The sequence below is a fragment of the Coffea arabica genome, chromosome 4c (assembly GCF_036785885.1).
Source record: "Coffea arabica cultivar ET-39 chromosome 4c, Coffea Arabica ET-39 HiFi, whole genome shotgun sequence".
Taxonomy (NCBI): domain Eukaryota; kingdom Viridiplantae; phylum Streptophyta; class Magnoliopsida; order Gentianales; family Rubiaceae; genus Coffea; species Coffea arabica.
The window spans coordinates 34,334,348-34,346,901 of NC_092316.1; the positions used below are offsets into that span (position 1 = coordinate 34,334,348).

Sequence of the window (12,554 nt, forward strand, 5' to 3'; positions counted from 1 at the left end):
CTTAACATATTCAAGGTATCTACTTCAAGCATACCTACGGTTCTCCTTGTATTACCTCATTCGTTGGTCCATTGGCAGTTATTAGCAGCCATTTCTTCAATCAATTGTTGAGTTTCTTCGGCTGTCTTTCCCATCAATGCTCCTCCCACTGTCGCATTTACATGCATCTTTGTTGGATAGGTGAGACCATTGTAAAATGTTTGAACCACTAGCTAATGTGACGGCCCCACCTCCCCCTAGGGCGTACCCCAGGGTTTAACGGACCGCCTGCCCAACTCTCGCCAGGACTCACTCACTCGTATCTCAAGAAAAAAAAACTAAGAACGTACATCCATCGAAAATGAATAACATATCCAATTAATATATACATTGATACTCAAATCCAGATACAAAGCTTCTACACACCAAAATACTCCAAAGTGTTTACAAATAGAGTACAATCAACCCTAATCGGGTACTAGCGTGAGTACATATTCAAAATTCAAAACAACTAGGCTATGCTAGTCTGTACATGTCTCATGCCTCGCTCGTACCCCCTATAAGGAAAACAAATGGCGTGGAATGAGCTAAAACCCAGTGAGCTTCCAAATAACAAATTGACCATTTTGAAAGTACAAATATCAACGTAGCAAGTTAATGGCATCAAAAGCTCATAAGAGTGAACAATAATACTTCAAGTAGCAAATCTCAAAGTGAGCGAGTGTAAAAGTTTTTTGGAAGAATATATAATCCAATAAACAATAATCATTCCAAAGTATAAGGATACGGATGGCTCTCAGGAGCCAAATTCCCATCGCATCACCAGAGCTTGATCAAGTAATAGTTGACACTCCGTCAACCTTCAAGTAAGTAACCAATCCAGTAGAGCACCACTTACACTACTCTCCGTCCACCATTCACACCCCCTACTGGGCCCAAAATCGTCAATAAACACAGGTGGTAATACTCGAGTATACTGATTAGTCGAGGAGATATCACTCCACTCGACATAACTAACGACCCATGGTTCGTTATCTAATCGACCAAGCCTTTGCCGGTTCGACTCGATTAACTAGCCAATGGGATTTGGGGCCCCAAGAAGTCGATGAGATAACCTCTCCAATCGACGGAATTAAGATAAAAGTATGGAGACGGGAATGAGAGGTACCTCCCACTCAGATTGAGTGTGGTACATACTGCCGCTCCACACTTACAAATCAAGTACAGGTATATCAAGTTAATTGCAACAATAAACAAGTATAGATCATGTTAGGGCAAGTGCGATAAAGTACACTCTTACCCGATCAACAAATCTCATATCAATTATGTACAAGTATTGTGAACAAGTGTCCAGGTCAACCAGGTATTTGGAAGCACTCGCCCAAAATGCGGTGCCTTTACGAGTTACATTTGGGTATTACTCCATGTGCGGAGTCCAAATCTGCGATAAAATATTGTTTAAGAACTTTTAAAAGTAACTAAGGCTCGAAACTTAAACGTTTCGTTCAATAAGAATCAAGAAATTAAAATTCACTTGGAGAATATTAGTGAAACATTCGCTTGCTTTTCAAACTATATAACTTTGTAACATTATACTTGGAAATGTCATTTGAGTCAAAAGTGCAAGGAAAACGTATTCCGAGCAGTAATTATTTTATTTCTCAAAGGTACAAGTTAGGCCAAGTCCTTGCTGATATACTTCGATAAAAGAAGATGCAATATCCTAGATGGCTCAAGTAGTAATCCCTCTTAACTCTTACTCAAGTTGCAAGTATGTTTACCTAACCCTTGAGCGAAAATTTGGGCAGCATGCCCTTTGTATTTTCCTATTTATAGCCATTTATGGCTTCATTATTTTCCTCAATCAAACCCAAAGTTACACATACAACAATCTCATTTCAATAGCCATTCAATAGGCTCAAGACAATACAAGGACAAAAATCAAGCTAACAACAAGTGCGGAAATGAGGTTTAGCAAAAGACAGATTTGACATGATTTTGCGTAACGGATACAACCGAAGCTACACTTATCGTATTGGGATGCAATTTGTGCTGTTTCGAAGCTAAGACACAGGGCTACAATTTTGATGAAGATGACTTAGTCCAAATTCCAGTGTAACCTAGTCAAATTCCCAATTCACAGAACCAAATTCCAACTAATCGACTAATTAATCGTACTACCTTCAAATGGCCATTTCTCAGGCTACCAAAGTCCATTTAAGACGTTCTTGGAAGCATTGAAAAGCTAAGACAACATACTAAAACTTTCATGTTTTGATTAAAAACTAGTTCAGTACGTATCCAGGCGAACAAACCCAACCAACTTAGTGTACTGGCAAAACTGTTCGCTGATTTTACTCCTAGGGCAGTCAGGGTATTTTCATCTTTTCACAGGCTACGTTGCTCCGATTGAGCTGAAATTTTGTAGGCAACCATAAAATGTCATTCTCTATAAATTTTATGTTTTGTACCAAGCCTGATTCAGCCTCTAACATGATGAAATAAAATCGGTCAGAACTGAAGATAAATTTTCCAGAAATCTGGAATTTTTGTAATTTCAAGCTATATTTCACATTTTCACCTTGAAACTACCACTACTATTACCTTCACAAGATCATATACCATATATATACATCATACCACACCTAACTCACAAGAAACCCTAACTCAAAAGTCATCCATCTAATCATCAAAATCACTTGAAACAAGCATCACAAACACAATACCAACATTAATACCCAACTTAATCATGATTAATGGAGAAAGAATGGTTGATCAGCCATTATACCTCAAGACACAAGCTTGTAAGGATGATCCTTCACCTCTCCTTGAAATTCTTGGTTCCTTAAGCTTCCCAAGCTTCCAACTAGTGATTAATCGGTTTAGTTTTTCTTGGTTGCACTCAAATGGTTGGATTCAAGGTAGAAGATGGAAAACTCTCTTCACTCTCTTGCTCCTCTTGCTCTGGGGCAAAAACAGAAAGAAATGAGGCAAAAATGACTTAAATGGAGGATAAGAATGTGAGACTTTGTCTTAGCTAAGGAACCATAGGTGGTTGACACTTGTCACCACCAAAGCCTTCCAAGTTTTTGCTTTCTTTTCCTTGTATTTTGGCCACAAATTTCGGTCACATGGCTGAAGATGAGGGGGGATATTTTGCAAAAATATCAAGGGTATGTGGTGGTAAGGAAGTGATGGTCAAGTGGTGGGTTCAATCGGTAGTGATCGATACCCGTCGGTTCGGGCCGATTTTCTTTCTTAAATCGCGTATACTAGGGTTTTGAACTTCTAATCACTAACTTATTATTATCACTTCTAATCATATAATATTTCCTCATCCAAAAGTCACTCTTACCTACCAATTTTGATCCTCACTCCGTACCGAATAATCATACTACGAAAAAACATGAAAACCCTAATTCGTGCTAACTTAAAATCGAAACGTGAAACCCTACTTTCTAGGTTCATTTGCACTTATTGTGGGGTGATTGATTAGTAAGGCTATTATAAATTAATAATTTTCAGATAAAAGGGTATTTTTAAGAAAAACGTAAGGGTTTTACAATTCCATAAATTGAATTTAGGGTTTTGGTTGAAATATGAGAAATTTGAGAAAACGGTCAGTCACAAGTGAAACTAGGGTTTTGATGAGACTTATAGGGTTTCTAGTCTTTTAAAACAAAACAAGGTTTTAAATCAAATCCAAAGAAATAACTTTAGTTTCTTCTTTAAAACAAAATAATGTTTTTTTTAAAATAAAAATAAACTAAAGAAACCGTAATATCCTCTTTGAGACTAAACAAAAAATGATCCTAAAAGTTGGGGTATCACAGCTAATCTGGTAAACGATGATGAGGATATCTTCGTTGTAATTCCCAATAGCGCTCCCAAGTTTCGTACAATGTCTCTCCTTCCTGTTGAGAGAAACTAGTTATATCCATTCTTAGTCTAGCAGTTTTTCCAGGTGGAAAGAATTTATTGAGAAAAACCTTAGCTAATTCAGTCCAAGTAGTAAAAGTGTTAGGAGGATGAGATTGTAGCCAAACCTTAGCCTTGTCCTTTAGTGAAAATGGAAACAATCGAAATTTAATTGCATCATCACTAACACCATTAAACTTAATTGTATCACAGATTTCAAGAAATGTTGACACGTGAGAATTTGGATCTTCGGTAGCATAACCTCCATATTGAGATTGTTGTACCATTTGAATCAGTGATGGTTTAATCTCAAAATTATTAGCATTTACCATTGGCCTTGCGATGCTAGTTTGAGATCCTTGTGTACCCAGTAAAGCAAAATCTCGTAGAATTCGCCTATTTGGTTCATTTTCTGAAATTTCTTTCTCAAATGGTAATTCTATCAAGATTTCTTCTATCGGCTGCCAAATCTCTAGTTTCTCTTGATATGGTATATGCCTCCTTTGTCTCCAAAGTGTCCTCTCAATTTCTGGATCGAAAGGTGCAACTTCTTGATATATTCGGTGCATATACTACAAATAGAAATAAGAGAAATTATGCAGCTTTAATTGTCAAAACCTAAATTAATGCAAAGTCAACTATAAACAACTTAAATAAAAACAATAGAAATGTCTAAATTAATAGAAATGATTAGGCCCTAATATTGCCGCTCCCCGACAACGGCGCCAAAAACTTGACGGGATTTTTGTATCAATGCAAATTTATTTTCAAATTTTACCCGTTGGACTGCAAGTATACAGGTCACTTAGTAGTTTTGGGCAAATATCAGCTCGATCCCACGAGGAGCAATGTCTACAAGTACTAGATCCTTATTTTCTCTATTATTTAGACTTCTAATGAATTTGAGTAGAGAAATAATATTGCTACTGTATACAATTCTGAGTTAACAAATTGAAAGATACAAATGGCTAAAGTCTTAAATCTAGGGATATAGATTCCACTTATGGCATAAATAACACAAATCAATAGATTTATCTCTTGTTATTACTCTTGTTAAATCAAGGATTCATTTCCAATATTACCAAATCTCATTTTCATGATAAAATGGCCTAGAGCAGTCCAATTTTCCCTATTTTCATGGTGAAATACTAGTTCTACTCTATTTTCCTTCATGAAATACTAGATAATCCACTTAAGTGTACCTCTATTTTCATGAACATACAACTTAAGCTCTACTCAAGTGTTTCCATTGTTACTACCAATTCTTATTGAATAATAACAACTATAAACATGCTATTGGTGATTAAACAATAACAAGTAATTATAACTACACAAATAGACAAGTTAATACAAGATACAACAAGTGTAAATCACATTCACTTCATATCATTTAGTTATATGTTTCATCTACTCCCTAGATAAAGAAGTTTAGCTACTCATGAATGATATAACAATCAAATTCACTGATTTATTAATACAAAACATCATAAATTACAAGTACAAGAAGGTTAAGAAAAACTTAGCCAAGTCAATGGTGAAACCTTCCAATTTCTGCTATGTCTTGCATTGAAAATGATTACAAGTGAAGTCTCCAAGTGCTTCCTCAAGAATCTTCTAGCTAGAGAGAAAAAAATGTTACAAGAAGAAAAACTAGCTACGTATGGTTCCTCCTTTGCTTCTCCCTTGTGTCTCTGCATAAAAGGCGGCAGAAAGGCATTTTTTTTTCTCTTTCATGATTTCAACCACTCAGATTTTGTTAAAGAAGTCAAAAGATATGTTGTTTTGACTTGTCAATAACTCATTTTGTCTTCACTTTTGTTGCAGAAGCATGTGCCACCGAATTCTCTCTCGCAATATAGCTGGAAAGTTGTGTAAAATGTGAGAAAAAATAGCTGTGCCACCTGCAGGAGAGAGAGGCAGATCCGAGCCTCGGATCTGAGGGGTAAAGAACGATTCGAGCTCGGATCAAGGCTGATCCGAGGCCTTTCTCTTATGGATCCGTGCTTGGATCTATGACCTCGGATGTACTGCTCCAGAAATATAGACGAGGGCTCGGATCGCCATTTGTTCACACGGATCCGAGCTCGGATCCGTGCTGGTTAATTTTTCAATTTTTTACTTCTTTCATTTTTCTTCAATTTTGCTCCTAGTATCCTTGTACTTTATCCTCCAGGTGATCCTTACATTTTTTGTCATCTCGTGCATGAATTTCATCTATCAATATCCTTCACATTTTCACAAAATTAATAGTTAATCCACTCATTTATCAAATTTTGAACACTTAAACAATATTTAATCAATTATCACCAAAAGAGTTCAAATATGGCTTTAATCTTCTCAAAACATACCAAAAGTTCATACCAAACTTGTACAAAATGTATGTTAAATATTCACTTATCACCTACCATATAAGGGCTATTTTTCTGTCAAATTTCATACAAAAATTCGTACAGAAGGTCAGTTAAAGCCACTAAAGTTCTAAAAATTTCCAAGACAAACCTGCCTTATACTTCCGTTTTCCTTTTTCTAATATTTGGCCAATGAAATCGACTCAAATCCAGTTCATTTATGAAGAAAAGGTCTAAAAAACATCCAAAATACATTTGATAGGTGATTAACACCAAAAGTTTCAAAATAACAAGTCCCAATTCAAAATAAGGCATTGGCTAACCCAAAATTAGGGTTTTCAATCACTGATGCAATTTTGTAATTCGGCCACAACTCACTCAATTCAACTTGGAATTGGGCGTGATTGGTGGCGTTGGAAACTACATTCATAAGGCTACAATTTCTCAGAAAAAATCGTTTCAGAATTCTATCCATAACTAGCTCATATTTGAGCAACAAGTCACAGCACATAACAAGTTTTCTAACACAGCAGTGAAACAGGATAGTTAAATTTGAAAGGCTGGTACGGTTCACTCAAGTTGAATCAGGGAATGCATTTTATACCGTTAGAAAACTGGAAGTGCCTAGTTTCTAGTGCCTCAAACGGTACTTGATTTTGACATCGGAGCAAATAGTTATAGTCATTTAAAAGTTACTGCCAAATTAACTCTGGACACGTTTTCCAGCCATGAAGAAATTTCGAAATCCAAACATTTACCCAACCAAATCATGTGATTTTTGGTGGAAACATTCCAAACAACCTATACAACATATCTACATCAAAATCAAGACAATTTGACCACAAAAAAGTGCACCAAAAGGCCCGTCAAGGACAGGGCAGAACCAGCCCTTCTTCCATTTCAACTTCTTTTGAGTTTCTTTCTACTCTTTCAACTTAAATCCACTAGATTAGCACTTAATCAACACAAATAACATTCAAAATCATCAAATCAGTCCAACAAGTCCATTGTGAGATTTCATAGAGCCCTCTCACATGATTTTCAACAATCCAAAGCTACCCACATGAAGCTACAAGCTTCTAAGTGTCATCTAACTTACAAAAGCTAAGATTCAAGCGTTGGATGATTAATTACCTCCTTAGATGATGAACTCAGAAATTTTCAGTCCTTTGAGCTCCAGAAAACCATGAGAATGAAAATCTCTTCCTAGTCCAAGATGATCTCCAAGTGGTTTTGAGTTTGTGGTAGAAATTTGAAGTGATTTGGTACAAGAAAGTGAGGTGAAATGATGAAGGTTTTGCTCCTTCTTCTACTTGGTGTTGTTTGGCCACAATGAGAGAAAAGAGAGAGAGTGTTGCAGCTACAAAAGCTTCTTGAGTAAGCTTGGTAGGTGAGAGGTTTAAGTGCTCATAAGTCAACCCTCCAATAGTATGCGTACGCGCGTGTTTCGTGCTCGTTTCCTCTCGAGTTCGTTTCACTTGTGCACTAAACCTCTAATGCACTTCCATTCATACTATTATTATTCACTCTTAATAGTCTAAAAATAAAGCTCTAAAGTCCCTCAATTAATCGCGCGTGCAAAAATGCGTACTTCCGATTTGTGCACGATAAAACAAAATTTCTAAAGAATTCTTATAACGATAGTAAAACTAACTAATACTTGAGTACTTAAACATGAAAATAACCCTTTTAGGATAAACCAATAAATAAGTGAATAAATCGGTAAATAAATAAATAAAATAAATTACGAGACCTCACATCCTCTCTCCTTAAGAGAATTTCGTTCTCGAAATTATACATTGATTTGCAAACAGGTCTGGATACTTTTCTCGGATCTCTTTTTCAACTTCCCAAGTTGCTTCCTCTGACCCATGGTTCCTCCAGAGAACTTTCATCAATAGAATCTGCTTGTTCCTCAATTCTTTCACTTTACAATCTAGAAGTTTTACCGGTTTTTCCTCATAAGTTAGTGTCTCATCAATTTCGATACTTTTCGGTTGCAAGATATGAGAAGAGTCTGGATGATACTTCTTAAGTATGGACACATGAAAAACACTATGAATCCGAGACAGACTCGGTGGTAGTTCAACTTATACGCTACATTTCCCACGCGTTGGATAATCTTATAAGGTCCTACAAATCTCGCTTGTAATTTCTTTCCCCTTCCTGCTACCAAACTAGTTTTCAGAGGTGTAATCTTAAGAAATACTTGATCTCCAACTGCAAATTCTAAGTCTTTCATTCGATTATCTGCATAACTCTTTTAACGACTTTGGGCGGTCTGAATCCTTTGGCGTATCAACTTCACATTTTCATTAGCCTCCTCAATCCAAGGAACTGTAGTCAGGTCTAAAATATTTCGTTCACCTATTTCATCCTAACAAATCGGTGATCTACACTTCTGACCATAAAGTGCTTCGTACAGGGCCATTTGAATAGAAGAGTGGAAGCTATTGTTATAAGCAAATTCCATCAATGTCAAATACTCACTCTAACTCTCCCCAAAATCTAAAACACAAGTTCTTAACATGTTCTCAAGGGTTTGAATTGTGCTCTCAGACTGTCCATCTGTCTGGGGCTAGTATGTAGTACTGAAATTCAATTTAGTCCCTAACACTTCTTGCATCTTTTGCCAGAATTTTGAAACAAATCTAGGGTCTGTATTAGACACAATACTTACAGGTATCCCATGTAACCTGATAATCTCATCCAAGTACAACTTGGCTAACGTTTTCAATGGGTACTTCATGCTAATCGATAGAAAATGAGCCAATTTGGTTAATCTATCTACTATTACCCAAACGGCATCATGACCTCTTTGCGTCCTCGGTAACTCTGATACAAAATTCATAGTGATGTTTTCCCATTTCCACTCAAGTATCTCCAAAGGGTGCAAAAGTTCTGATGGTTTCTAATATTCAGCTTTAACCTGTTGACAAACCAAATAGGTCTGGACAAATTGAGTAATCTCCTTTTTCATGCTCTCCCACCAATACAAACTCTTCAAGTCTTTGTACATTTTATTCGCTCCAGGGTGTACCGTAAATTTCGATCGGTGTGCCTCTTCCAAAATCTCTCTTTTAAGCTCTTCATCCTTTGGCACTACTATCTGATTCCGAAATCTCAATATACCATTCATTCCCAAGTTAAAATCCGACTTTTCTCCCTTTTGGACTCTTTTTAACCACTTTTGTACTTCAGTGTCCTTTTCCTGGGTTTCTTTAATACGTTCCAACAAAGTGGAATTCACTACAATATTTTCAAGAATTACTTTTCTCAGTTCAAGTCGAGGGTTCCAATAACTAATTTCTTCTAATAAGTGTAATTCCTTAATCATCAATTCGGTCACTTGCACTTGACGATTCAAAGCATCGGCCACTACATTAGATTTCCTTGGATGGTGCTTTATCATGCAATCATAATCTTTCAAAAATTCCATCCACCTACGTTGCCTCAAATTTAGCTCCTTTTGAGAAAACAAATACTTAAGACTTTTGTGGTCAATAAAAAGTTCAAATGTTACTCCATAAAGGTAATGACTCCATTTCTTTAAAGCAAATACTACAACCGCTAACTCCAAATCATGAGTTGGGTAATTTCCCTCATACGGTTTCATTTTCCTAAAGGCCTATGCTATCATTTTATCATTTTGTATTAATACACATCCCAAACCTTCCTTGGAAGCATCTGTGTAGACCACAAAACTATCCTTTCAATTCAGTAGAGCTAATACAGGCGCTCTTGTCAAACGTTTTTTCAATTCCTGGAAACTCTCTTCACACTTAGGACTCCATATAAACTTCTCACTTTTCTTGGTTAATTCAGCCATAGGTCCAGCAATTCTAGAAAAATTCTTAATGAATCTCCGGTAATCCCCTACTAACCCTATAAAACTTCGAACCTTAGTAGGGTTTTCCGATCGTTTCCACTTTGAAACAGTTTCAACTTTAGCTGGATCCATTTTAATTCCATCCTTAGAAATTATGTGATCCAAGAATGTTACTTTCTTCAATCAAAACTCACACTTGCTAAACTTAGCATACAATTGATATTCCCTCAGAGTTTGTAAAATAATTTTTGAGTGCTTCTCGTGATCCTCCACATTCTTAGAGTATACTAGTATATCATCAATAAATACCACCATAAATACCACCAGATAAGCCTTAAAGATCCTATGCATTAGATCCATAAAAGTAGCAGGTGCATTGGTCAGTCCAAATAGCATTATTGCAAACTCAAAGTGTCCATACCTCGAGTTAAAAGCAATTTTGGGTATATTTTTCTCCAAAATCCTCAATTGATAGTAACCCTGTCTCAAATCCAACTTCGAGAATACTGCCGCCCCTTACAATTGGTCAAACAATTTATCAATGTGGGGTAACGGGTACTTAATCTTAACGGTGACATCATTCAAGTCTCGGTAATCTATGCACAACCTTAAACTCCCATGTTTCTTCTTAACAAATAAGACCGGGGCTCCTCACAGTGAATCACTCTCTTTCATAAAATCTCGTTCTAACAAGTCTTGCAATTGTAACTTCAATTCTTTCAGCTCAACTGGAGCCATTCTATATGGCGTTTTAGAGATAGATGCTACTCTCGGAGTCATATCAATCTTAAAAACTATTTCCTATTTCCCTTTCTGGGGGTAAAGACTCTAACTTTTCAGAAAAGATATCTGGGTACTCTTTCACTACAAGCATGTCCTCCAGTCTCACTTTATCACATGGAGTGTTGATTAGAAAAGCCAAGTATCCCTGAACTCCTTTACTTAACATTTTCTTAACTCGAATCCCTGAGATAAGTGCAGATGAAGCTAATCTACCCCGTACATTCAACTTCAGAGTTGTCTCTCCCGGAATGCACAGTTCTACCATTTTCGTCTTACAGTTCAATTGGGCATTGTAACAGGCTAACCAGTCCATTCCTAGGATCACACCGTATCCCTTAATCATTAAGCCTATCCAATCGGCCAGTAGTTTTCGTTCTCCAACCCAAATTTCACAACTCTGTATACCAAGTTAGCAATTAGACTTTGGTCCCCAATAAGTGTCCTAACCTCCAAGTCATAAGGTAATTTAATTGGCTTCCAGTCTATTCCACTCATGAAATTAAGGTTTACAAAAGAATGTCACTACAAGAAAATTGGTCATCAGTGACAACTTTTCTCTGTGACGAAAAAAAGTTATCACAAAAGTGGATCCTTTATTGACGACTTTCTAACTCGTCACAAACCTCTAATGGGAGCCAACTCATTTGTGACGACTTAGAAAAGTCGTCACTAGTAAATTCCCGCCAAGTTTTAGCAAGAGCGCGGGAGTGTTTAGAACACACAATAGTGACGACATTAAGAACATCATCACTATTGTTTGGCCTATTTACGGACGACTTTTTGTTGTCGTCACTGATCACTAAAAAAAAAATTTATTAGTGACAACATTTTTTAGTGATAGCAATAAGTCGTCACAAAAGGAGCTTCTTTAGTCGCGACACCTAAAGTTGTCATAATTGCATCAAAGCAACTAAATGTTTAGTGACGACCCGTTATTTTCGTCACAAACTACACTGCAAGAAATATGGTCATTAGTGACAACATTTTTTAGTGACGACAAAAGTCGTCACAAAACGTGGTTGTTTAGTGACGACAAGAAAGTTGTCATAATTGCTCAAAGCAACTAAGTCTTCAGTGATGACCTTGAAAAAGTTGTCACTAAAATGATCTATATAGTGACAACTTCTAATATCGTCACTGTCACTCTACCGATTTGGATTTAGTGACAAGAATTAATCGTCACTGTTTAAAGTACTTATTTCTAAGTCACTTTCTGTAATTCTACTGTGCCACCCTAACTTTTGCGATTTAGCCCCAAATGTTGTAAAAAATTTCATTAATTCGATTATGATACCTTAACTTTTACAATTTAACCCCATATGTAGTGCACCGATTTCTTTAATTCTATTATTACTCCCTAACTTTTGTAATTTAGCCCCATATGTAATTCACCAATTTTATTAATTCTATTATGGCACTCTAACTTTTGCAATTTAACCCCCATATGTAATACACCAATTTTATTATTTCTATTATGGCACCCTAGCTTTTACAATTTAGCCCATATTTTTTTATTAGGAAATTGCGAATGGTATCTTGATAAACTATGCATAAATATTTTATAATTTTCTCAAACTTAAGTAATAATTTGTTATAAACTCTAAAGATATATCTTTCATTACAATAGTTATAAGGCAGGCAGGTCTTTTTATCAATAGAATAAGAAATTTATGCCAAATTTATCCTTTGTACTACAT

At 36.2% G+C, this 12,554-nt stretch overlaps 1 non-coding gene across 1 annotated transcript; it reads left to right on the forward strand.

The window, feature by feature from the left end:
* The first annotated feature begins 3,822 nt into the window (after positions 1-3,822).
* On the forward strand, positions 3,823-3,929 carry LOC113740489 (small nucleolar RNA R71). Its single transcript, XR_003460485.1, has one exon. It is a non-coding gene; the product is annotated as a small nucleolar RNA R71 (small nucleolar RNA).
* The last annotated feature ends 8,625 nt before the right edge of the window (positions 3,930-12,554 follow it).